The 27,768-nt window shown below is 37.4% G+C and overlaps 1 protein-coding gene across 5 annotated transcripts in view; it reads right to left on the reverse strand.

The window, feature by feature from the left end:
* SYT1 (synaptotagmin 1) overlaps positions 1-27,768 on the reverse strand; it is a 333,546-nt gene that overhangs the window by 246,124 nt on the left and 59,654 nt on the right. For 3 of the 5 annotated variants that reach the window (XM_058805517.1, XM_058805520.1, XM_058805516.1), the window contains exon 2: positions 8,202-8,287. The exons of the other annotated variants lie outside the window; for them this stretch is intronic. The gene's annotated coding sequence lies outside the window, so the exon portion shown is untranslated. The remainder of the gene's footprint in view (positions 1-8,201; positions 8,288-27,768) is intronic. 5 annotated transcript variants of the gene reach the window in all.

Genomic DNA, 27,768 nt, shown 5'->3' on the forward strand with positions numbered 1-27,768 from the left:
AACACAGAGAGGGAGTTAAGAGTGTGACAGGATGGAAGCTTTCTCTCCTATCTCCACCTGCTCCCTGTAACTTTTTTTGTACTATTCCAATAGACTTTAAATCTTACTTACAAAAGCCAGTATACCAGATGTCCTTGATTGTCCCACCTGCTGGCTGTGTTTACACTCTCCATAACTGATCCACCTATCCATCCTCATGCACGCATACATGAAAGAAGCACTGGGCAGCGTGCACAATGTGTTCTCTCTTGGACCAGGTACAGGGTATGTGAAGAGTGATAGCTGTTTGTTTTACAGCTTTTATTTTAGTTCTAGCTGCACAGCCTCACGTGCTTTGCTCAGGAGGTTCCATGTTGACAATCCATAACAGCTGACTTGAAAGCCACCACACCAGCAGGATCTGGTCTGGGAACTGAAATACGACAGCCTTAGCTACTCAATTTGGGTTTATCTGCCTAGGGATAATATAAAATCCCTCATCAGTCAGTACATATCTTCCTCACCTGTGTTTTGATCATCAGGGGTATGGTTTTCACACAGCTGTTCCCATCTTGCTTTTTCCTTAATACAAGCTTTTAAAGAATCATGGAGCTCAGGAAATCTTGGCTTCTATCTGTGCTTCTCCTGAGAAGCAGGCCACACCATGCACACAGCTCTGTGTCACACAGCATAGCTGAAACTTGTTTACTGCTATCAAAGCTTATTTACAGCCTATCAGAAAGCTAAAAATACTTTTAATTTTCCCACAATATAAAGCAGACTGCCACTGTACTTCTCATCAAATCAGATACCCTGCCAGGGAAACATACAGGCTTCTTCATTGAGTCTTCAGTTAGCAATGAATCTGGCTGCTCAGAACAAGGGTTACAAAGTCAAAGCCTCATTACAGGATCATTGTGCAAATACAGCAATTTACAATCAAGAAATACATGTCAAAAAATAGTGTCTTGCAAACAAACACTGTACAAACAAACCTCTGCATATACTGAATTATACCATCACATTTTCCTGTTTTTCTATAATATGTCCCAAATACTGCCAATATGTACATCTGTCCATATTATCCACAAGTACAGAGCAAAGTCATCTATATAAATATGTTTACATATAAATATCCAATATTTTCAGTCATTTCAAAGGGAAACTACAAAGCAAGAGTTGTGCCTACAGTTGCATGTATTTATATTCCTACTTCTTTAATGATGGACTTCTTTTACTGATGAGATGATGTTACATGTGTTTGTGATTCCATGCTTTTTTCTAAATGACTACTCTTGTCCGTATACAACATGTTATTAAGACTATTTTCCCACTTTTCAGTGACTTCCTACCTTACTCACATCCCTCAGAATTTGGAGAATGGACCCAAGATTCCAATACGTGGAAGAGTTAAGTTATGGTAGCTACGAAGAGAGCAATTACAGTTAATTATTGCTATTACTAATGCTAACTAATAAGTAACAATTTGTTCAGAAAACTAACTCTAAAAGGGAAGAAAGAAATTCATCAATGAACAAGAAAAGTCTGTCTCAGTTAATTTTCTGTGTTGACAATGATTTATTTGGTTTTGTGGGCATGTTTGCCACCCTACAGCTGCTTTCATAGTCTCGGTTTCTCGAGATATCTGAAGAGCTAAGTCTGATACAAAGATTTGATGGATGTCTGCCTAACTAATGTATGTAGCTATTACTTTGTATTTTTCTTCTTTATTACATTTTCAGAATCAAAAAGAGATAAGCATTAGTACAAGTCTCTGTTATCAATATCAAGAAGACACACAAAAGATGTTTGAACAAAATGAAATTCTACATGTCAGTGGTAGACAAGCTGTTGTTGGAAAGTGCCAGATAATTAAATTTTATAGAGAATTACAAATTTTGGACCTCTCACAGTGACGAGATCTGTCAGACACAGATAAGAATTTGTAGTTTTAAAATATACAAGGTTTCATATCGTGTCTCCTTTTAATGTGAGAACAAAACAAACCAGCTGTTTGTGCCAACAGCTCCAAGCAGTTTGTCATACAGCAAAGGACAAAGCATCACTCTGGTTGGGTCACCACCATTCTGACACCAGCAGGCAAAGTCATAGATAATAAAGTAGCAATCTGTATTCAACCAGTTTACCAAAAAAATAGTGAGAGGACAGCAGAGGATGTATTTATCTCAGGACAGTGCCCTAACCAAGGGTGCAAAGAACAGGAAGCCCCAACAGCAGAGCAGGCACTAGAAGACACACAGCAGGTCTGCATGACTCCAGCTGAAGCCCTGGATACCCACCCTGTCCCAGCATGGGCTGGGTCTGTTCTCTGGCACATTTTGCACATGCAGCACATTCTAGAATTGGATTCACAGTGATACAGAAGGCAAGTCTTTTTAAATATTTTAAGGGAAGGAATGTAATTTTAATATTTTTTCTTTTTAATGCCACATACAAAGGGTTACACACAGAACCTGCTCATTTGCTGTGAGATGAGGTTAGAAAAAAGACCCTCAAATCTTCCAGACTATCCTGAGAAAATGACCTTTACTTTCTCTGGCTGCTCAAACTGTTTGAGAGACACTGTGGTGTCTGGGGCACCTCTGTCCTGGTGCTCGCAGCAGAGGCTGAAGGGCACTGGGAGGAGAGGCAGGGTCTGCCCAGGGCTGGTCACAGCAGGTTCCAGACGCACCCACCACAGGGCACAGCTGAGCCCACAGCTGAGGTGGGGACAAAACTCCCTGGGAACACCTCTGGGAAATGTATTTAAGACAGTGCAAAACCACTTAGGATGGTGCAAAACCACCAGCAGTGAGAAGAGAGAGGGGAAAGTGTGAGAAACAGCCCTGTTACCAAGGTGAGAGGAGGAGGAGCCCCAGAGGCTGGAGCAGAGACTCCCCTGCAGCCCATAATGGGGACCATGACCACGCAAGCTCCCCTGCAGCCTCTGGAGGTCCCTCTGCTGGACAAGGGGAAGAGGATGAGGAGTGAGTGACAGGGATCAGCTGTTATAAACTGGCCACAAACCTCATTTCCCACCAATCTGTGCTGCTCAGTGGGGGCAAGCAAAAGGGTTGGGAATGAAGGAGTGAATCTGAGAAGAACAAAGGGAGAAGGTGTTTTAGGGTTTTTCCTTGTTTCTCATCACACCAATCTATTTCAATCAACAATAAATTAAGTTTATCTCCCTCAAGATGAGCCTGTTTTGTCTGTTAAGAAAGTGATGTCCCTGCCCTCATCTTGAGACACCTGGAGTGAGAGAGGGGCTGGGTGGGAGCCTGGCAGCCAGCTGAGGTCAGCCCACTGCTCTTGGGAATCAAATCTGAGAACTGAATTTTACAAATTCAGATAGTCCAATTATACAAAAGTGACCAAAGTTCATTACTTATTACAATAACACTGTTAGCACACTTGCTGACAGTGAGGTGAGCAACACTTGCTACACAGAAAGTATATGCTGTTCCACCACCTGATGCCCACAGCCACCTTCTGTGAAGGCTCAAAGTTCTGGAGTGGTTTCAAAAGCTGCTTAAACTGATTTAAGGCTTTGCTACTGCCAAAAGAAAAGAGATCCTGCCCTACTTTTCACATGCACATCACTGCACTATCTTCTTTTGAGGCAGCAGTAAGGCTTATCTGGCTGAAAACTACTGTTCATTTTTAGTGCTGGAACAAAAAGGGAGCAAAAGATCACCACTTCCAGCAAACACACTATCATGAAACTATAGCCTTGGAGGGCTTCAGGCTCATGGTTTCAATGTACCTCAGAAAATGACTATGCTTATGAGACTTGGATCACAGCCATTCCCCCAGCTTCACACTGGGGTTTCTTAAAATGTCCATCCTGATTTATTCAGATGTAAAGATAGTAAGAAATATCCTGCTGCGTTTTTTTTGAGGCAATTTGTCACACATTTTTTTTTAATATTGCTTGACCAAACCTGGGACAGGACCAGAGGACTTTCTGAACCAATCTAAATTTACAGTCTACTAATCTGGTATCCTCTCTGTGACAAATGACAAGGTCAATCATTTAAAAAATGTGCATGACCTCCTGCAGTAGTTATCTGTAACATAATTCAGTCCATGAAAGAATACCCAACCCACTTAGCCATTCATTTTGCCCTACACCTGGGGTCTTCTTCTTCGCCCTAAAATCTTAAAATAATTTACTCACAGAAACATAGAATATGCTGAGTTGGAAGGGATCCAGCTCAAGTTGGAAGGGTCCAACTCCCGGCCCCAAGAATCCCACTATGTGCTTAAAAAGCATTGTACAAATGCTTCTTGAACTCCGTGAGGCTTGGTGCTGTGACCACTTCCCCTGGGGAGCCTGTCCCAGCGCCCAACCACCCTCTGGTTGAAAAGCTTTTTTCAGATATCCAACCTAAACCTCCCCTGACACAACTTCAGGCATTTGCCTGGGTCCTATCACTGGTCATGGGAGTGAAGAAGAGATGGGTACCTGCTGCTCCTCTTCCCCTCATGAGTATATTGAAAAACACACTGAGGTCTCACATCAGTCTCCTCTACTCCAGGCTGAACAAACCAAGTGACCTCATACGGCTTCTCCTCTGGACCCTCTTCCATCTTTGTTGCCCTCCTTTGGACACTCTCTAATAGCTTCATGTCTTTTTCATATTGTGGCACCCAGAACTGCCCCCAGCACTCAAGGTGAGGCAGTGCAGAGCAGAGCAGGACAATCCCCTCCCTTGCCCAGCTGAGATGCTGTGTCTGATGCACCCCAGGACAGGGTTGGCCCTCCTGGCTTTCAGGGCACTGCTGGCTCATCTGCAACTTGCCCTTCACCAGGATCCTTAAAATCCCTTTCCATGGCACTGCTCTGCCAGTCTGTCCTTACATCCAGGGTTGCCCCATCCCAGAATCCAGCACTTGCTCTTGTTAAACTTCACATGGCTGGAGATTGGTTAAGCTCTCTCTGTAGGGCCTCTCTGCCCTCAAGGGAGTTGACAGCTCCTCCCACATTAATGTTGTCAGCAAACTTATTTAGTATTCCTTTGTGTCCAAGTAATTAACTCTAACTCCCCTGTCAATTCAAAACAGTTCTGAATTTTCCCAGCTTCTTGGCTTCATCCTATAGCAATCTAATGAAGCTTTTATCCAACCAGTTAAAAGCCACAATTCTCTTCCCAGATATGGTGTGCACTTGTAGGAGTATACTCTCCCCATAGAGCTATTATTTTTCCATGAAGTTTTAGTTTCTTTTTTTGCTTGCCAAAAGGAAAGAAAAGGCACATTCCCCTTGCCACACAAACATATGCAGGAGAATGAGTGTCTGGTTTCTGACCATTACTGATGCTGAGACTGACTGGGACAAACAGCAAGGGCTCCCAGTCCCACCTCTGGCTCAGTGAGCCAACTGTTTGATTGTTCTCATGTTGTTTAACAGCTTACATGTAATTGCTGCTGGTTTAGACTGTAACACAGTAAGTGCAGCACTGTGGAAAGAAAGAGGCCTTTTCCTGCACCAGCAGCTTTATTCTCTTTCTTTCAGGAAGAGTAAAATCTGAATTTGACTGTACTACTTTGTGAAATTTTGTTTTCCCCAAAGAAGTCTTGGTTGCATCTGATTCAATCTGAATCATCCAAACCCATAAATCTCATTGCAGCTTATGTTGCCAGTATAAAATAGTTGAATTTACTTTCAGCTAAGGAGGTTAATAAAGAGCTTAATTTCAACACATTGATTAAAGTATTGTAATAAGTAATTCTTGTATTTATTGTTCTCCCTATTTTTAATGGATGCAAACACCATAGATCTGTGTAACACTCCATTTTCACTGCTTAATGGTTTACCTTTAAGATGACAATGATTAAAGGAGGCAAGATGTATCCATCTACAGCCTAGGGACTTTAACTTACCAGTGAAAAGTTGAGTCTCAACAGAGAAATTAAATGAAGAGTTAGTTCAGAAAAAAAAACAGGTAAAAATCATAATAATAGGAAATTTCTTAAATGTTTTTATTTTTAGAAAGAGGTTTACAGTCTATCAACCTTTGTTTACCCATAATTTTAGTGCTCATTGCAACAACACCTTAGTCCTTATTTCTTGCACAGTCCCAGGATTCCAGGGCTCCTTGTTTTTCACAAATGGGCTAGAAAATAAACACCTCCAGTGCAGGAAAATGGGAAAGAACTCATGAGAATTTCGCTATCAACTAGCATGGTATCTTGAATTTAAGTGGGTCAGACCATTGAGACTGGTTGGTCTGGGGCCTCCTGATTCTGGATCTGTACTATTTACAGTCTTTCCCTGTGCTCTGTGGATATTCCCTTAGCTGGCCTGAGCACCATTCTGCCTTTTTAGAATGTTCAAAGCAACTACACTGGAAGTAATAGTTCCTCTGAGAGGCGAACTGCTTTCATCCCTGTTACTATCAAGCAATAAATACCTCCAAAGCAAAAAATACCAAAATCTACACACCATAAATATCATAAATATTTCTAAATGAAAAGTAGTATTAAAGAGAAAGTGCATCTAAAACAACTAAAGGAGTATTTTTGCCACTATAATGGTGTTTTTAAGTAGGAAGACTCCTTGTAACACTTAAAAATTTCCAATTTTTTTGTATTTCACTAATCACTTCCTAACACTCAGAAAGTCTCAGAAGGCATTTCCTACTAACTCTGCTTATTACAGTAACCCCTTTAACCCATTTTGTAGTATATTATATAGACATCAGCATGCTAGGGGACCTACCAAACAAATTCTCTGACTCAGGTGACAAATTAAGAGGCATTTCCAGTTCAGACTTCTGCATCAGATCCTCAGGTTTTGCTGCAATCTTAGGTTATTGGTATAGATTTTTTAAAAAATTCTCCTAGATTCATTCATATTCCAGTTTTGGTTTAATTTGCTTTCCCACTTCATATTTACCTTACAGACAACTTTATTCTATTTTACATTCCTGAGAACCTCACTGTAGCTCACAGGTCCATGTGGATCATCTCTTTAGTAGCAATACTCTTCAGGGCACAAGACAGTCAAATGTGCATGCAAGTCCTTGAAGCTATTGTTCAAATGGAAATTCAAATTTCAAATCCCAAAACATTTGCTTTCATTTAAATTAGTCTGAGTTATAACATTGGTGACTTACTCCCAGACACATTCATAAGACAGTATTTCATATTCTCAGAAGAAACTGCCTGGAACTGAGATATGCAAGATAGTGAACAGAGATGGAAATTAATTTTATCACTGCGATGAACACACTACTACTTCAATCAAAATTTATTTTCAAGTTTTGGTGGAACAGGAACAGATTCAGGGGAATTAGAAGATTAAATATTTTTGATAGAATCATAGAACATGCTGAATTGGAAGGGACCCATCAGGATCATTAAGTCTAACTCCTGTCTTTTAAAAATGAAGAGTCTCTTTACCAATGTAAGTACCTTGCAGGAAATAAAGACTTCTATATTAAATATACTTATATCTGGATGTTATTATGCTGTTAATACAATTGTGACATGAATTTAATTTTTGGCTCCTAAAATCAGAAAAGGGTCTAGGCTACAAGCCTGATGATGATGATACTATAATCACACCTCCTAATTTCACTGTGCTGTCTACATCACTGATACTGAATTTTATGAAATGACTACAGAAGCAATGGGACAGCCTGGTGGAGACTGAGGTGTACAAGCATTAACTCAAATGGAACTCATCAGCTAAAAAGGCACAGCAGACATTCCATCTGCAACCTGGAAAATCACAGTACTGTTCTATATGCAGCTACATTGCATAAGATACTCACAGGCAAAAATATAAGGACACACACTGCTGAATGTACTAATCAAAGACAAATCCTACTCAGAAGTGATCTGTTTAGTGGTGCACAATGGCAGATGCCACAGCATATTTTTTTGTGATGCAAGGCTGCTCAAGATCATCTATGGATAATGAATCATGATAGCTTGGGATTTGATAAAACATAAATTGATGGTGAAAGAAGGCAAAGAATACAACTACTATCTCAACAAGAAATGCAAATCAACTGGATTTTTTTAATCTTTAATGTCAGAATGAAGTATCATGTATTACCAAAAAATTACGTGTTCATTAATCTAACAAACTGTGCATCAGAAAAAGTGATTTCTTTAATTTCTTTACTATCTCCATTTTAATTCTTGGGAAGTGCCATGGATTAAAGCATTTAATAGGTTATAGAAGGTAACAGAATCTTGTTTGTTTAAAATACCTTATATGAGTGGCATCAATGCAGGGTTCACAATCTTGAATGAAGGGTCTTCTACTTCACAGTTCAGAAAATTATTCCTTTTCTCCCTTTAAAAGAAAGACATTCAATGCAAACAATTACCAGTACCTGCAGTGCTGTATTTTCCATCTTTGCCCATGAACAACTGCTGCTTAAAAACTCTTTTAAATGTACTTGGTTTGTTCACTGCTTTCAGCTGATTGCCCATAGCTGATTATCATGAGATTTAATCAGACTGTTAAGAGACACAGAACAAAAATACATGAACAAAATTTCTTCATCATGGACTGATTTGGACTGTTTTCTTGGTGTGCTCCAATATGATATATTTCTGTAGATTTCATCAGTGAGCCAAGTAAAGCACACATCATGTCTTTCTACTGCTGTAACCCAAAGTTAAGATTCCTTAACTTAGCAGACTCAGTGAATTCACATGACACTGGAAAAAAAATGGATTTACACTTGAACATTTTTTAACTTCTATACACAAAAAGACAATTTCAGAACAGTTTGCATTAAGGGGCAAAAGTGATATCAGTCAATTCAATCTTAGACTCAAAACTCTTTCCTAGAACTATTCTGATTATACTATATAGGTTTTTTTCCCTTCTCTGCCTTCTATAAAGTCTCATATTCTGGTAAATTAAAGGAATTCACATGACTTTTTCCCACAACTATAACTAGAAGCTCCACTTAAGACTGAATGCTCACTGTGCTGGAAGTTGTTTGAACAAGACTGTTAGACATCTTTAAGATTTTTATAAATCAAATCCCTTAGACAGTAAAGAACAGGAGTAAAGCTATATCAATATATTTGTTCTACAGATGAAAGCTAAGGTACACAAATATTAAACAATATGCTGAAAGTCACATGAGTCTGGTTCAAGGATCCTTCTCAGTCTTAAATGCCTTGAATCCTTATCTAGTACCTGGATCACACCCCATAAAGCCTGTGCCCAGCCCCCATATCTCATATGTAGCACTTCTGAATATTCTCCTTAGGAGGAAGTACTATCAGTATTTAATTTTGTCGGACTTGACAATATTTAAAAATATAAAATTACAAATAAAGATTCTTTTTAAACAACAAAAAGATTTAATTAAATAAAAATAATAAAAATAATCTAAAATACTTAGGAAGCTTTCATTTTTCATTAGTTAAGTATTAAGAAATAAATACTGTAAAAATTATGTAATTTTCTGTAAATGTATATACCTATTATTTGCTTTCTAATTTTTAGGGAATAAAGTCCATATCAGCAAGCGCATTGCATTGAATTTAGAGTCACCAAAGTCTGGGGGTACAAGAATTTACAGCTCCACATGTGTCTTTTCTATCAGAAAAGGAAAAAAGACTAAAGCCTTTGAATTACTCCAGCACCTAGGGTTTTAATGAAATAACTATCAGGAAAAGCTGGTTAAAAATGTTCTGACTTTCACAGTCAACAATTATTTTGTAGCTTGTGGCTGTCTGGATAGAATATCTTTATTTATCAAAACAACAAAGTGAAATTAAACTCATTAGATGCAAACCACAACATTAATAAAAAAAATCACTGCAATGCCAAGCACTCAAAGTTTAATTCAGTCTATTTCTGAGGTTTTATGGAAGTCTCAGAGTCACAATTTTTTTGTGGGGAGCTATGCTTATTCAGTGCCTAGGTTGTTTTTTCAAGGAATTTAAGGGGTTTACCTCTCCTATTCATGAATGCTCTAAAATTCATATACCTTACGGAAGAGACCCTTAAAATAAAAGAATTATTTTTGTGATGAAATTTCTTTAAGATAAAAAAATCCACTAATTTTATACACCAAATAATAGATCCCTATTTCCTCTCCATGTCCATTTTTTTTTTCCCCTCTAGCATGTAACATATATTGTATGTTCCTATATATCCAAGACAACTCCCACTGAATTCCATTTTCCTGCCTTCCTGGCTCATTTCTCAAACATTCCCAGGTCTCTCGAGCTAGAATTACTCGCTGATACTACTGGCAGTTATGCTGGCAGCTCTACATCTGCTGTCCAGATATCCAATTCCTTATTAAATCTGTCTTCTCTAGAGCTCCCTGCCAATTCTGACTCTTTTTGTTTAGTCAGTCCCAGTTTCCCATTCCATGTCCAATTTTTATGCCCTTTCTCATTATCCAGGTTGACTATTAATCCAGTGCCTCTGCCCATCAAGCCTCCGCCATTCCCTCCTCAGCTCAAGGCTGACCAATTTTCTGGTACTCTTCTGCCCACTGGGGTCCTGGCAGAGTTCTGTCTGGGATAACACATAGGGGAGTACCAAAAGCCATCACAGGAACTCTTTTTAGATCTTTTTCATCTTGCAACAAAAAGTCCATTGGATGATAGGGATGCAAGAGTTTATCACAGTCAGCCTCCAGAGTTCTCAGCCTCTGAAAAGCCAGAGCACACGTAGTGATGACTGCAAATGGGTATTTTTTATCTTTGTTTTATTAACAGATTCCTCTTCCCTCCGTGAATTCTCTTCCTGTCCAAAAGGCTTATGATTTTGCTAATTCTAGCGAATATTCACAGGCATGGCCACAAACACATTCTGTCAGAATTGGCAATCCCACTGATAGGCAGAAGACCTAAATATGCCAAAAAGGAAACTTTTGAATATGACATGCAGTTTTGTGCTGGTATCTTAAAACTGTGTTGAAAAATCCTAGTTAGACGCAAATATTTCTAAGGAGACAGGAGTTAACGTTTGGAACTCAAGAAAAAACACATAAATCTATAGTACTTTTTAATATAGGTAACAATGAAGCATGGAACATGTTTCAACAAGAATTTTTAGGTTTTCTTAGATTTAAAACTACTTTTTACAAGTCTCTTAGGGAGCAGAATAGATGAACTCTCCCACTTATTGGATGAACAGTGCATAATACTTTGCATAATGAAATTAAGCAGCCTGAAGTACATGTGAACATGACTAATGAGACCAAATGCAGCAGGAAAACCAAGCAGATGGCTTGAGTGAGCTGGAACAGAGTAGCAGGGAGAGATCTGAATGTTTTGGGGTTTTGCAGAATACATACAGAAACACAAATATAATTTTTGCATTTCTGTATAACAGTGCATCTGTCAGCACTCTGGTGGTCTACAGACCACAAGTGAGAGCTTGCCAGAATACTAATAAAAACCTTTATGTGTTGTCTATGGAGACACAGAACACAAACAAAATGGAGGCTGGGGGTAGGAGTTGTTTGTTTTGCTGAGCCTTGCTTTTTTCTTTTTTAATTGCATAAAAAGACACTGAAGCTAGTAGTATATTCTTAATGAATTAGTTCTTCATCAACAGCCTGAGTCTCAGATACCTCCTTAGTAGTATGAATATCTAGGGGGAAATGCAGTAAGAGAGAGAGAAAGGAGGCAGCAGGTATTAAAAAAATAAAAGAATGATGGGAAAAGGCTTTCTTATCAAGAAAGGTCAATGACCAACTTATAAAGGATGCTACCAGAAATACTGGAAGATGAAGATACATTCAGTTTGCTCTCACTGCTTTCTGGGAAAAAAACAAATCCACAGAAAAGATGAGCTGCTCATTTCTGTAACAGGAGTACAATGAGGGTGAGCAGACAGCCTCACCTTGAGTGGTATTCAGGTGAAGGTATAGCTCTGCTCTGCATGAAACACATTCTGACACTGGCTATTTACATCTGCAAACTTAAGGGCTTGCCTGTAGTTATGTTATAAAGAACAAGCAGATTCAGAGAGAAAAAGTATAAAATTGAGCAAATTTACAATGCCATCCTGCTGCCATCTCTACCACAAATGACTGGGATAAAATGCCTTCAGATGTGTATTTTCTGACTGAGATTATTTTTTCACTAGAAAACTTTATGTGATGTTTTGAAAGGAAGCACAGATATCACCTCAGATTGCAATATAAAGGTATCTTGTCAACAAAGTAATTATAACCAATGTTCAAAAGAAAACTATTTAATTGATTTTTCTGCTCCTGTCAATAAGTATAGTAGTCTGTATCACTGCTGATGATAACGTTACAGCTATACCCCATCTACCACATATTTGACTATTACATGCTCCTAATATTCAGTGCTCACAACACAATTTTGTAGCGCAAAATACTTATATTACCAACACAAACTGTTGAGGTACAAAAGTCACATATTCTTTAATCCCTTCAGTTCATTTTAAAAATGTATCTTTCCACTGTGTGCACTGGTCTCTCTTTTTTAAAAATTTAGAATATTTAGAAACATAGAAAGAGAATGAATAATTCCATGGAGCATCGTTATTCAGGCAAGAAAAGGGCCAAAACTCACAAAACCACAAACTTCTTTTATTTCTGGAAGACAGTAGTAGTATTTTCTTTTTTTTTTTTTTTTTTCCAGGGCCTTCTGATGGTATTTTTTCTCTCCTGAGAGACAGAGGACTCAAACTCTACCTTTGTATATGTACTATAACTTTAAAGGAAGCTGGTAGGAGTGAAGTGCAAAACAAACAGAAGGAAGTGGTTCTCTGCCCAACAGGCGAAAAAATCTATGAAACTGCCAGAAACATATTAGGGGGTACAAGAAAATCTTAAAAGCTGAATGGAGAAACTTAACACAAATTTAGAAAAGAGAGTCATTGAGAGCTGGTGATATCACACCAGGTTTAGGAAATCCCTTGAGCTGAAAACAGTTGGAGGCTGGGAATTTTCTAGAGATGTGTTATGCACTCTCACTCTATTCTTCTCTTCTCTGGAAATCTGCTATGGCTTATTGGAGATAAGATGCTTAACACTGTAGATCCAGGGCTAAGAGAATCCCTGGTCTGAATTTTTGGAACCATTCTTCCATTTCAATGAGATACTCTGAATTTGTTTACACTTCTGCCTAAGCAAAGGCAAGGAAATGGATGCCTTCATATTCCAGGAATTAGTCAAAACCACTGCATGACACATCTGCATCACCCACTGGTCCTCAGTACTGTGAGACCACTTCTACTGAACAAATTTGTATGGCTTAAACTGGGTATGTCCATGATCATAATTTCATTAGCAATGGTTCCTGTTATTCAGAATGGTAAAGGAGAAAAATTTAAAAATAATAATAATAGTAATACTAATAAATTTTAGATCAATTTTCTTTCCTTACATGGCACAGACAAATGTAAGGCAGAAAAGGGTAAACAAAGAACTCAACAGGATGGTCTAAAACCTAGGAGGAACTATGCTTCATTTTATGTGGTAAAGCAAGAGCAGAACACCAAGTGACTAGAGTAAAGAGTCATGTGAACACACAGACTTAGAACTGTCTGATCTGGTAACTGCAACTTGCAACTGTTTTCTTTCCCTGTGTGTTGTTTTAGGTATCCATATGGTACCACACAGTTAGACATTTATAAAAAATTACTTTGGTGACATGTGGCTAACATCTTTGAGCTGTCAACTTTCAAAAAAATGTGCCTGTCTCATATGTCAGTATTCAAGCTTATACGTGTTTTCTGGTTTTTCTTGTCTCAGTGGGATGGTTTTTCACCTTCCTCTTGGGGATATTTCTTTCCAGAAGAATTTGGACTGAATTTTTTGTTTATCTATTAAAATGATACAAAATTAGTCAAGGAAATTCTGGTCCATTTCTCTACTTTCCAATCAAAACCAGCACACAATACATACAGGCAAAAATACATACTTTGGTCTGCACTTAAATGACAAGAAGACAAAAATATTATTTCGACTAGCACCCTACTTTATTGGTTCCCATTTGAAATTCTGGGTAAATATCACACTCCTGCTTCCACTTCACTTATGTATGATGTTACTTAGCAACATTCTTTCTGCTTTTGCTTCACTGATCATTAACATTAATTTTTTTACTATAGCAAAAGCAGACAGTGACAGACATCTTGCTTTGCTGTAAACATTTTTCTTCCACATGAATGCTGAATACTGAAGCATGCAATTAAAAGTAAGAATCAATAGTTCACTACAGAGCAAAAAATTACATTTCCTTATACTGTGCCAACTTCTACCCTCAAACTCATTCTGACCTCTTGTACCACACTAAATTCATGATCTGTAATTCCACACTGATCAATTCATTTACTTGCCATTAAAGAACAATTTCCAGCTTAAACTATTAGTATAACCTTTAATTTATGAAAGATATCAAACAAAATATCTTATACAGAACTCTCTGCAGAAGGAACAATTGGGTTTTTTCATGCCACAAGTGAAAATAACTTAAAGACATACAATTAACAAGCTGACAAGAAAGGGCAGGTTTTTGATGTTCTGTCTTCCAGATCTACAGACCTGTCAACCAGCAATTATTGAAGTGAACTAACGTGACCAGCTGACAACTTCTAATGCCATATTAAGAGTTTAATGTTCTTTGCCAGATCAAGCTGATGTACAGTATCAGCTAGTTTCTCTGTATCTAGAAAACTCAGCACGTCCTTTTTAAGATGACAAAACAATCTTCACAAAGCTCTGGTAAACAGAAGCTCACCGTTTATCAAAATCCTGTGAACAACCTCAGGTTCAACTCTCTTCAAAGTAAGTTCATTAGCCAGTAAGATTGGAGAAAACCATTTTCCTCTACAAACAGCTTTGATGAGTTGAGTCGACATTTTTCTCACATACACAAAGATAATCAAAATCCGCTTGCCAAGCATTGTTTCCCAACTGCAACATTTAAAGGAAGATTGCCATTTCCTCTGGCAAAGACTTATGAACATAAAAAAAAAAAAAAGCTGTACTCATAAAATCAGGAAAAAACCCTCAATCAAATTAGGAATCTCTAACAGCATGAACTTATCACATACATCCAGGCAGAGCTCTCTTGCAACTAGGGATCAGATAAAGATTTTAATTAGCTCCCTTGAAAATTGTTGTTTGCATTTAGAACAAATGACAAGTTCATCATCACCTCTTTATCATCCACCTTCCAGGAAGCTTCTTTGTCAGAATCTAAACCACGAATAGGTGCACATGCAAAGCAGTCAAATTATGGTAAATTACAACAAAGTGTCATTTAAGAGTGGAAACCCTTTGTATTTTAAGCTTGGAGCTCCTACTGCCCAACTGGGCAACACAGCTTAGATGGCAAGTTTTTAGAGTTGCACTTACTTGGAACCAGGAAAACATTAAAACACTGCATCCAACTCACAACACTGAAACCAGGTTTGCATCAAGAATGACATAAATTACAACACACATGAGATTTTATAATTAGTTCAGACAAACAAATACATAGCACAGTAAATTCTGCCTTGGCAGAGGAAAGAGTGCCAGGCCCACATATTTTTCAATCTGCATCTTCTATTCTTAACTTTCAGATATATTATATGCATATAGATTTACGAACATAAATGTGTTAACAACCAATCCATCAGTGCAGAATAACCAGGCTGTAGTAAAGATAGCATTTTTAATAACTTTCATTTGTCTTTGAGGTACTACTTTCTTAACTATAAGGAAGTGCCTGTCACTTAACAGGAGAGGAAACTAGTCTGTAGTGCCTCTACAAAGGTGTAGGTGAATCACAGTTTTACAGTCCTTTACTTTGCATCTTAACAAGACATTCTGAATATGTATGATAGATACTAATATTTCTCTCAAGACTCAAACCTGAAAGTAAATAACCAGATACAAATTTAGTACTGGTTGATTGCTTGGATACCAAAAGTAAGTTTGTACTTATTCAGATAGTCCCCAGGTGATGAGCAAAATGTCATGACCAATGGCTCATTATGCCATTACTTTATGCCATTACTTCAGAAATACTACTGAAAAAACCCACTTGTAGCAGATGAAGAGTCTACTCAGTTTTCTACGGATTTCATGAGGCTTGTCAATATTAGATGATCAGGCTTAAAAGATGTGAAGTAATGTATCAAAAAAACAACTGCTCACCGAGAATCCCCAACAGACTATTAAGAGATACAGATAATTTACTTACCAGGAAAGTAATAACACAATGCCATAAAAATGTCCAAAAACCCCAAATGGCCACTGAAATAATCAGTTTCTGCAAAACATTTGTATTAATATTACTTTTTTTTCTTTTGTTTTCAATTTTTCAATCAATTATTATTTTAAAACTATAGATAAACTGACATTACTGCCTTATTTTTAGTTGGCATCTTTCTGACTACCTCTGAACAGCAGGATTCAGAAAGACACTGAAGTTTCAGATATTGTGGTAGGTTGTCCCTGGCCAAAGACTAAGTTTCCACCAGCCACCCATTCACATTACCTCCAAGCATGGAGGGGAGAATTTGAATCGCAGAAGCAAGGAAAAACTCATGGGTTGAGACAAAGCCAATTTAAAAAGTAAAGGGAAAAAATGGGGCAAAAATATACAAGTGAAGCAAAAGCCTTCCTGCCAGCATCCCAGTACTCAAACAGCCTCCAAGCATCAGCTTTGATCACTGAGCATGACATTCCAAGGCACAGAACACCCCTCTGGTCGATGTGGGTCACTTGTCCTGCCTGTGCTCCTTCCCAAGGTCTGGCACACCCACCCCAGCCTACTTGCCATGGACAAAACCAGAAAAGGCCTTTTTGTTGTGCAGGTGCTGCTCTGCAATAGATAAAACCCTGGTGTGTTACCACCACTGTTTCAGTCACTAACCTAAATCAGCAGCATGTGAGCTGCGATGAAGCAAGTTAACTCCATCTGACCCAGACTCAATACAGGTACTCAGTCACAGTTCGTGACTCAAGTTAGCCAGCATGACATCTAACTGCACACAGTGACCTTCCCTCATTCTCTTTCTCTTACCATTTCCACCCTGGTTTCCAGGCACACTGGTGAACAAGCAACCAGGACACCCAAAAGCATTACTCAAGCAGTCTAAATGCAACTCCTGGCAACACAGTACTCAAACCAGATGCCACCTCTGATGCCACAAGCCTCATTTCCATCTCCTTGATGTTCCACTTTCCTAAGGGCAGCACAAGAAAAATTACTCAACTGTCTTTGCTCCAGATAGTATATAATACACTTTATAAATACCTCATGCCCATAATTGCACTCTCCCCCTTTTCCCTCTTCTTGCTTTTCTAATTTCTCTAATTCCTTTCCCTTATCGCCTGTCAAAGCCTGTCCAGTTCTTGACATTCCTGATGTATTTAACATCTCTGAACATCCTTGTGCTTCATACATTTCTTTGATTTCCCTAAAAAACACAACTAGCATTCAGTCCACTAAGGAACTTCTCCATTGTATTGTCTATTCATGTCTCCAAGTCAGTGCTTTGTGCTTGAATGGGAATCATGCAGGTAAGAACTTACTAGTGACCCTTACTGATAGAAATGCAACTTCTAAAGTTTGTGATAGCAAATATGAAAAAAGAAGCAGAAATATGATTAAATAAGATTAAGTAAGTAATTCTATTTCTCACACCATTTCATAGTTTACTTCAGGAATATTTTAACATAGAAAAAACAATACTGAGGCAAAATTTAATTTCCATGTTGTACTGAATTGCATTCAAAAAAGCAGCAGTTTTCTTGACTCACTGTCATGTTGTCAGTCCATATTGAACTGAAACAAATTGAAGAAGTAATTCATAATACAATATTATTCTCAGTAGTTCCACATGCTGTCCAGGCTATTTAAATAGTCTATAAATAATTGCTCAGAAAGGCAAAACTGATAGTGTGCATAGACTGGTTGAGGAATCATAAGGTATTTTAAGTAAAATTTTGCTTGATTAACTGTTTTGTTTTTAAACCACCCAGACCATATTGTTTCATGTATCAGGACAGATCAAACTGTTCTCACTCTTTTACTGAAAACCAGACAAGCTTACAAATGATAAGTTCTATTGTATTATGGAATTGATGCCAAACAGAAGAGCTGTGCATTGTGTGATCCCAATTTTCCAATTTTTGGGCAAGTATTTAGCACCAGGTATTGTTAAATATGAAACTAACCCAGATATGTCACACACTTATAGCTTTGTGTCATATGGAAGTAATTTTAGTTTTTGTCTCCTCATTTTCAAAATACATTTATTTGTCCTCCCGAAGTATAATTCCTCATTTGAATTTTTTTTTGTCAGCTGGCATCCAAACTGATTATATCTAGAGTATCTTCAGACAGAGGCATAAATGAACAAAGCCCACTGATTTGAGGCAAAGCATACCTGACTTCTGTCATTGTAAATGCTGCCAGTGCATACACTTCTTTGTTCAGACCAGCAGATGAGGTATTTGCATGTCTAAAGATGCACAAAAGCACCTAATGGAGATTATAAAAGCATCTAAATGAGGAAGCACCTTATTCCCAGCAACCTTCAAGGGAGTCAAGCATCTATTATATTTAGTCATTCCAGTAAAACCTACCATGTTTAACTCTGGTCACCTCCAATACTTCCAGTATTTCTAAACGATATCTTTAATAATGTCAATCAGAAATCTCATTTTCCAAAAGGTAAACATCAAAATTTATCAATCAAAGCAATAAAGAAAAATTTAAACGAGGGTATGAAAAATGTATTAGCTCTATCTTTTGGGGAAAAAAAAAAGCAAACATCTTAGGTAACTTCCTGGCATGCATACAGTTTTAGACTATTACCTTTGTACAATACAATGCAATATAATATTTATGGTACAGCAAAGCTTTCCCTCACCTTCATGTGATTTCACTTTTTTACATGCTCCTATGGAAGCATTACAAATTAATTGCATGGACCACATTTTGTAGACACAGTATTGTATCAGTGCTGACTTAAAAAAACACTAATGAATTTGCTAACTACTCGGTCTCCCATGTGCATTTGAAGAATTAAGGACGTAAATTAATTTTTTAACTGTTCCTCTGGTTTTTGGTGGGTTGATTTTTGGGTGAACAAGAGTGAGGAGGGTAATGCTTACTTGGTTTTGCATGTGTTTACTGGATCCCAGATCCTTCCCTTCTACATTTTTCCCAGATAATAAATACTCCCTATTTTTTCAGCTCAGTCCTGAGATTTAATTAAGATGGAGTCCTAGCATGCTGAGTACTGTGCAAATATAAAGTCAAAAGAAAGAAAAACATTATAGCAATAAACCAAAGAGTTTAAAGAAATACTGATATTGGCATTGGAGGATCAGGACACAGTACCAAGTTACTTTAAGTAAACTGCCACTTCAAAGTCCTTTTTTCTGTTGGAAAATCAACTGTAATGCCTATCAAGCAGAAACATAGTAGTAAAAATGATGGAACACAGAATGGAAGCTAAAAACTCCCACCCTAATGAAGGTATAAAGACAAAAATAAACAGATGAGAAAAGAATGTCCTTGTTCCTAACATTAGAAGAAGCTTAAGGCTGTGGAACACAGGAAGTAAACCACCAGTGTTTCAATAAGCACATAAAGCTTTTTCTTTATTAACTCCTCAAAATGGTATTTCAAGAAATAACATTAAATGGCACATTAAAGTGCTGCTTCTATAAGAGTAGCAGAAAAGAATAGTATTTCATATTTTGCTGTATACTATTTAGATCTCTTTTGGTATTCTATTCTTTTATGTGCTACAGGAGTATGCAAAGCTATATTCAGTTGAAATGACACATCCAAACAACTCACCTCAGAGACTATTTAGGGCAAGCATGCCAGCACATCAAACAGTACAAGCTACAACAGAGAGATGCAAGGACAAGCTCGGCTACTATTTCAGGCTGTCTCTTGTGGAGAATTTAGGTGCCAGTTATGAAGATCATATAAATGTTTTATGCTTTGCACAATCACTATTGATTAATTATGACCTACATTAGCATTCGAAAAGCCTCAGCAGCAAGACCCTGTAAGACTGCAGACAGTCATTTCAGGTGAATTACTGGTGTGATCCTACAGAATGTCAGTAAATAAGGAGATCATCTCACCACAATAATTATCAAGGCAGTAGAAAAACAAAGTAACAAACTGCACAGCAGTGACATGTTATCTAATCACAATGTTGTGTTTGTGTAGAGCTTACTCTGAAATGCATCCATTTGAAAATACAAAACCCTTCTGATGTGGCTATTCTAACATGCATTATTAAACTCCTGAAAATAAGGATTTATATAATGTAAGATACATCTGTAGTTTTGGATATACTAATAACCATCACTATTCTGGCGTGCTTTTGTCTATTCTTTGAATACCATGCTCAGAAAAAAAACCAGTATATGAGAATGTAACATCTCAGGGCAGGATGTCCCACCTTCATTTAAATAGCAGAGGACATGGATGTCCAGTGAGCTGGGCTGGAGAGGAGGGTAGTGTGCTGCCACAGAAGCTATTTGCAGCAGTTAATACTGGAAGCTTTCACAAATCCATGACTGGAACTAGCGTAAGCTTTACTCTGACTAACAAATTGCTGACAGCAATTAAAAATGACCCAATTATTTCTGGAAAAAATAGCTCTTTAAAACTTTAAGGTGAAATAGAGAGATGGAAAGAGTAAAAAAGCAAAATGATCGTGTAGGAAAATTCAGTTGCATTTTAGTTGAAAACAGAAAAAATTAATAACATTCTTTATTGTCTTTCAATGAAATAAAAGAATAAAACAAGCTACTGTAATTGTTATTTTAACAACAGGTTTTCCCATAAATAGCATTTGTGCTTTAATTGCAGTGTCAAAGCTGAATGAAGAGAATTTACTTTGCTGCATATTGTTTCTTTATAACCATTCTTAATATTACTCATTAAACTGGCATGCCATTGACATAAAAGTGCACTTTTATTCTATTCCTTTAAATCACTGAAACATCTGTATCCTTAGCACCAACTTAACTACTGACAAAGCTGAAAATGTAGTCAGCTGAGCACCTTCATCCCTTTCAGCATAACCTAATATCTCAGTGATTTGTGAGAGTAGAGGCTTACATAACACTCCCATATAGACCCACATAGCTATAAACCTTTCTACTACCATAACATGGTTTCTTAGTTGCTGTTATTGTTCCTCTGGGAACTTATTTGCTAGTGAAATTTTTCCCTCCATATAACTTAACCAACCCTTAAAAGGAATCCTTTATAAATACTTAAAATTATGAGAACAACAAATCACTTACAGAGAATATATTCTGAAAGTAAGTTTCTCTAGTAACAGATGCTGTGACACGGTGTTCGTTAGTTATTTTTTATTACAAATGAAACTTCTGAGGAAAAAAACAAAATCCCAGAGTTTACATTTCCTAATCCTCTCACACTGCAAAGGCCACTAAAATTCAAAACAATCCAAATAGTGGTTCCTGACCCTATTTAGAGCCTCAAAACATAGTGTCTGCAAAGAACAGTACATATTAAAGCAGTCAGTAGTACTACTTGCCTGGCCAAACTCTATTCAGCACAAAGGCTGCAGAAATGAGCTCTGTAATTCTGGCTATGATCAAAACTGACCTTATAATTATATGTTCAAATGTTTCCTGGGACTTGCACCCCCTTTCACTGTTATTCATCTGCTGCCTCTTGTCTTAAACTGAACTCCTATGCCACTGCATCTTTGGTCATTATACACACCAAACATCACCAATGATGGATCTATATTTCTTGACCAGGTGTCAGAGCAGCCCTGTAGCAGGAACTGCTGGGAGCTCCATTATATTCTCCAACAAGCATAAGAGTTAAGCTTCTGTTAAAGGTTTCATCCAGCACAGCTCTGATACTTTTTCTGGGAGGAATGAGCTGGTACTTCAATGAGGATGAAAATGCACCATGACAAATTCCTTACAGTATGCAGTCCTAAACAAGCTAACGACTCCTCTAAGTTATGCAACAAGGCACCCCAACAACGAGCCAGAAAAGTTCTGTGAAAGCTTGGCCACCTCTGTTCTAAAACACATCCTGCTCTCCTGCAGTAGGTGTGAGTCAACAGAAATTTGGCAAATGTGGCCACGCACACATACATGTACAGCTTTCAGCCACAGAAATTATCCATGACCCTTCATGATCCCTTTCCTGGCCATGCAAATGTAATTATACAACACTGTTCACCAAAATAAGAGAAAACAATAATAATACTAATTTTAAAAAAATTTTAAAAGGGAAAAAAGCAGGAAATCTCTAAAGCAACCCTATGATCCTTCAAAGCAAGAAGTTCTGGATTTTGCTCTGTATTATTAAATCAATATAGAAGACTTTTACCCTATGGTTACAGCACCCACTATCAAAATCCATTAAAAAAGGAGCTGGAAATTTTCTTAGTACTGAATTATGAAAATTAATATAGTTTCTTTTGAAATACCAAGCTGAATCAACTTAGTGGCCCAGTATCTGGCAAGCAATGCAACACAGTACGGAGTACCTTAATTATTCATAAGCTTGAAAGACACTACATTCCCTCAAAAAGGCAGAAAACATCCCCCTATTAATTATATCCTACAGACAAAGAAGGTCAACAAAGTTAGCAGAAGTTACTGTAATGTTTGTGTTGGGTACATAAATAAAAAGTAAATAATAATATAACTTTGATCTCTGACTTTTTTCCCTTTCATTTTTTCCAGTTAACCCAAACATGTCTAGAACCATTCACTGTCACTGTGTGCTCTCAGGTGACTAAATTATTATAGTACATTAGTATACACTGTTTTACTTTATATTAGACTTCTATTTCACTGCATCACAGAAGCTGTGGTTGCCTCCAGTGAACATCTTTCTCCACAAGGCTCAAAATATTTTCTTTTTTTTTCTCCCCTCATCTTTCTCATTGCTGGGTGGGTAATTGCAGTTCCCCTTTTTCTCATAGCAGGAAATTGGGTTCTACCCCAGTAAAAGACCTAAGCCCCATGACCCTCCTGGCTGTTCCTTCCCTTGCGCAGACGGTGCCTGCTTAGTGATGGCCTTTCCTTATGGTATTTTTCTTTTCCTCTCTTCTCCTTTTGCATTCATTCCTGTTCTCTGTGTCCAACTTCAAAGTTTTCACTCTAGAGTGCTTCATTTCATCCTTATTAAGCTCACACATTCAACATGTCTCCCAACTACCACTGGACTGATATTTTCCAATTCCTCCTTTCAGTCTTCCAAAACCATACTTAATCTGAACACTAAGTTGATTTAACACAAAAAAGAGAGGTTCATATGTTCTTCTAACACATTTTAATATGAAGTGTGAAAACTATTCTTTAATTTTATTTGTACAGGATAGGCTAGACTAAAACCTGAGAAAATAAATTATGCTGCTCCTTTGAATATCTGCCTAACCCAATGTATAAGGAATGTATTGTAAGCAAAAAGTTACTTCAAAGTTTTCTGTATGGAATTAAGGATTAAGATCAAAAGAGGTCTGCTGTTTAATTCAAAGATGTTTTAGTACTCAAAAATATTTGCTCTTTGTAAACAACTATATACACGCACATGGGCTGGAATTAGCAATAAATATGTCTGTACATAAGAACAAATAGTGAAATATTTTTCACCTATATGAATAAAATACCAAGAAGAAAAATGAGAAATGTATCAAAATGTAGTGAAGATGGTACAGACTTTAGGATTAGGGTGAAAATATTGAATGCAGGGATGAAGACATATAGCAGGAGTAAAAATATAAATGATCAGTTAATTATGAAACTAGAAGAAAAGCTCAAGAAGATTAAGCTGAGGGTGACAGAACAATTCCCAGCCCAAAGTCTGAAAGAACAGGCAGAGGATATTTCAGGTAGGATCATTATCTTGTCCTATAGGTATGGAACAGAGTAGAATAGTGTAGGGTGGCAAAGTGGGAGAGAGGAGAAAGTCATTAGAGCATCAGATGGTTGGAAAGCTTTTCAAAAATGTGTATTTTTTCAAAGGAAGTTTTCAGAGTAGCTGCATTTAATTTAAAGACACACAGGTCAAGGGAGGATGAGTAGGCAGATCATACTGTATCAATTCAGTAGCTATCTTCAAAGTTCTGGGGATTATTAGACACTGGAAATGTGGGAGACCTCACATATTGCAAGTTCAGATAAGCATTTTTCATATCATGCAACATGGGAAATCATTACTCAGTTGACATAAAATTAGGATTAATATCAGAAATATTAGGTCAGTAAGTGACTAAAGGGGAAATGAAAGTGGTTACTGTTAGAAACTTTCAGGCTAGAGGAAAGCTATTAAGAGAGTTCCTCAATGACCAGTCTTGGGAGAAATCTTTTTATTTTTGTAACTACTTTAGCCAAAGTGCCAGTACTATATTAGTGACATATCCTGGTAATTCATTTCTGGGGAGATAATCAATACCAAGGAGCATTGGGATATTTGTATGCAAAGAACTGGGTGACCTTGAGAACATGAATAACACTAGTGAAATAAAAATCTAGCATATAAATGGCAAGGCCATCCCCCCCAAGGACTAATAAAATAATTTCTTCCATAAGCCAGAATTTCATCAGTTGAAAATGACCGAGGTGGAAAAGGATAAGTCATAGGATTTAAGTTTGAGCTGTTAGTGTTCTATGGACAATGCAACTCTAAGCTGCATCAAACAAGATTTTTCAGGAGAGAAGGAAATACCAATATGGGCAAAATCTAATCAATGCTATCTCTAAATTGCCATAGAACCCTGTTCATTCATGTTAAAGAATGATAAGCTTAAATTGGAAGATGTGGAGAAAAGAGGTGCCAACATGATCAGAGAAATGGAAAATCTATCTGACAAAAAGAGAATGAAAATGCTTAAGCATATCTGGTCTGGTGAAATGAAAGTCAAGAGAAAATATGCCAGGGAACTGAACAGCAAAAGGAAGGAAAAATTATTCAGTCTAGGAGGCACAGCTGGCATAAGAACAAATAAATAAATATAAGGTGGCCATGAATAAAACTAGGCTGCGAATAAAAATAAATTTAAAAAAAATCTAAACATTAAACCAATGAGAACCTGTAACAGAAAAAATGGATGCAACTCCCATTCCCTTCCCATTCCTGCCCTGTGCCTTACAAGCAGGGAAGATGGATCAATATGAAGGGCTACTTGAAACAGTAAGGAGCTGGAGTTGGCAGCCAAGGAGATCCCTATCTATCTTCTTTTCAAAATTCCTTAAACAGCAACTACCATTTTTCAGGAGAAGCTATGTATGATAAATAGAGGACAACAGAATATGAGTCTTCACTTTACAGAATCATACACAGTTTTTCCACAGACCTAATGTGCTAATTAAAGCAATCTACCTTTTTTGTGGAACTCACTATTTCATGCCCCTGAGATACTTGTGCTCTTTCCACTTCAACTACATTTTATTACTGAACTGTTAAGTGACATTTTCATATACTTGAATATCAACTCTACCTTATGTAAGTCAAAATACATAGGAAAAAGACTATCCAGCACCAGCCATGAAGAATTCCATTTCTGAGATCACAAATCTGTAACTTACCCTCAATTTCTATTACATTTTTCTATAATAATGTATTTTTCTATACATTACATTCTCAATTTCTAATACATTCCAAATAGAATAAAGACAAAATAATTTTGCAGGCATGGTAATTTTGTTTTGCTTTTTCTACATAACTATTCAAATGTAATATAAGAGATGCTGTTAGTTCATGAACTCTGAATGGAGGGGACAGAAGAACTTTTTAACACCACTGTACCACCCTTTCATTAACAGCCACTTTCCAAAACAGGCTCACATGTGGGATTTCTTCCTGAGGAAAGTAAGAACAGACAAAAGTTGAGTATTTACTTTTCATAAAGAAAGAGGTTTATCTAACCAGATACATGAATTTAGACAGTTCAGTTCTCACAGACCCTTGTGAAGGGATATTTAAAGAGCAGTAACCTTTTCATTTTTTTGAACAGAAATGATGGAGGAGCAAGGACGAGTAAGTGTCAGTGAGACCTTAGCAGTTCTTTTACAACAAGCTCAGGACTTTTTATTGAACCAAAAGAAAAGTCAAGAACTGACCAGGAAAGCCATTGTAGGAGAAGCTTGAGAAGGAGTTTTCAAAGCTAAATTAGCAATCCAGCTCTTGACTGAACAGCATCCTGGCCAACTGTTCCAAGCTCTGCCTCTGGGCCATGACCACAGTACATTTTCCCATTTTATATACATTTGGCATTGCCATATTGATGGACCATTGATCAGCTTGCACCACTCACACGTCCAGTCACCTGACTGAAAGGGCTGTAAATTGCTCCAAAAACTAGTTAGCAAATTAATTTTCTATTACTAAACATCCTTCCTTTAAGTCAATTGTGCATTTCCCAGAAAAGGCCCATGACTTATATTCAATTGCCTACTGCAATAGCTGCTTATTTAATTTGTAAGTTATTTGAAGTTTCTTTTACAGAAATTAATAAAACTCACCTATATAAGAAGCAAATAGATGATGAAAAAATGTTACCATCAGCGATAGTTAGAGCCTGCTTCAACCCTAGCAAAATGTAAACAATGAAAGGTAACATTAACAGCAACATCAGAGATCCACTATTGCTACACAAACAAAAACCAAAGAGTACACAACTATGTACAAACAACTTCATTCAGAAAACAATTATCTGTGACAGTGTACACAAGTATACGGTGTCCAACACTGCCCTACAACAAGAAGGTATTCACAACTGTGCAACTTCTTTTAGTACGCCACTTCTTACAGTCATTTCCCAATACTTCCTGACAGCAGTGTTACACAGCATTTATACCTGTTAAGGGATCAAAGAATAGAGCTCAGTGCCTTCAACTCAACCTCAGCTTCAACTAAGTAAAATACTGCTCGCCCTCCTTTAGCACAGAACTTGCAGGAACTATTTGGACCCGGCTTACAGAGAGACATCCATCCTAGAGAGAGCCTTGCCTAGCTAGTTGCACTGAGTTTAATGAAAGATGTTCTGCCCTAGCAGGGCTCCAGGATAGGTATCAGCAGCCACACTGAGGTCACTGCGGTGCCTGTGACGGCAGAGCTATAAATGCCTCTGTTTGCGCCCAGCTGCCTTCACTTCTCCTACCCAAGGTACAATTTGTCCTGCACCCACGATTTCAGTGCTGTCATGGGATGTGCTGCTCTGCTTCTGTAGGCCCTACACACAAAGCTTACCATCATTCCTAATTTCTTTGCCACCCTTGGGCTTTTTCTGCACCGGCCTAGAGAGAATTTGATGAATTATAGCTTTCATGAGCTCATTTGAGAGCTGAAAAGTACAGCCTGTATATTTAAAACAGGAACCCCTCCAGAATCCACATCCTGTTTATTTCTTTTTTTAGTATTTGCTCTGAATGCTGCCTTCCAGGTAGTTCACATCTCATCACCAGCCATCTTGCTTGCAAATGCAATATATGACTCTGATCCTATATACCTAGAAATGTAGAATGATTTAAAAAACACTTTGATAATTGAACCACAAATTTACAATTAAACGATGTATTACTTTTAAAAAAACACCCTATCTTGTTATCATAAACCTATTAAAACATTCAGTTGTTATGTAGCTACTTTTATGTAGCTCTTGAGTACTGACTTAGACCAATACTCAGCTGTTCCATTTATTAAAATCCGCCATTTTAGCTGCAGAATTTGTACTTGTTAGTATTGCAACATCAGGATTTCTTAAGTTTAAAAAAAAAAAAGCTGTTGGATAAATATAATCTTAGGCACAATATACTGCTCTGTGTTTTCCATATCAATCTT

The sequence above is a fragment of the Ammospiza caudacuta genome, chromosome 5 (genome assembly GCF_027887145.1).
Source record: "Ammospiza caudacuta isolate bAmmCau1 chromosome 5, bAmmCau1.pri, whole genome shotgun sequence".
Taxonomy (NCBI): Eukaryota; Metazoa; Chordata; class Aves; order Passeriformes; family Passerellidae; genus Ammospiza; species Ammospiza caudacuta.